This window comes from Morone saxatilis, unplaced genomic scaffold (genome assembly GCF_004916995.1).
Source record: "Morone saxatilis isolate NCDOM2014 unplaced genomic scaffold, NCSU_SB_2.0 Contig24, whole genome shotgun sequence".
Classification (NCBI taxonomy): domain Eukaryota; kingdom Metazoa; phylum Chordata; class Actinopteri; family Moronidae; genus Morone; species Morone saxatilis.
Genome location: NW_023339807.1, coordinates 5,824,832 through 5,825,176, shown reverse-complemented (window position 1 = coordinate 5,825,176; position 345 = coordinate 5,824,832). Strand labels below are relative to the sequence as shown.

Here is a 345-nt window from a genome sequence, read left to right as displayed (position 1 = left end):
TCCTCGTCGCATAACAGATGCTAAGCAAATATTGCAATTAGTACATGTCCCTCTTTTCCTCGAACAGATACGATGAAGTAATTTTTGGCCCACGAAACACCCTCATACCAGGGAGCGTCAACGATGTAAGTTAACGGTAAAATTATAGCATCATCTGATCTGCCTCTCATATTGGAAGAAATTTTCATTTTAGGCAGACGCTGATGTTTAATTTTGCCTACATCATCGTGCATAACTAATAGAACTTAAAACTCTTGGATTCGATTGAATGGTTGAGGATTTTCTCTGTTTATAAAATGTAAGTAAATACTAAAAAGTACCCATTACACTATATATATATATATA

General features: G+C 34.8%; 1 protein-coding gene across 1 annotated transcript in view; it reads left to right on the top strand.

Annotated features, from left to right (window-relative positions):
• Nucleotides 1–345, top strand: part of bckdhb (branched chain keto acid dehydrogenase E1 subunit beta) — a 47,142-nt gene that overhangs the window by 40,160 nt on the left and 6,637 nt on the right. The window lies entirely within an intron of this gene.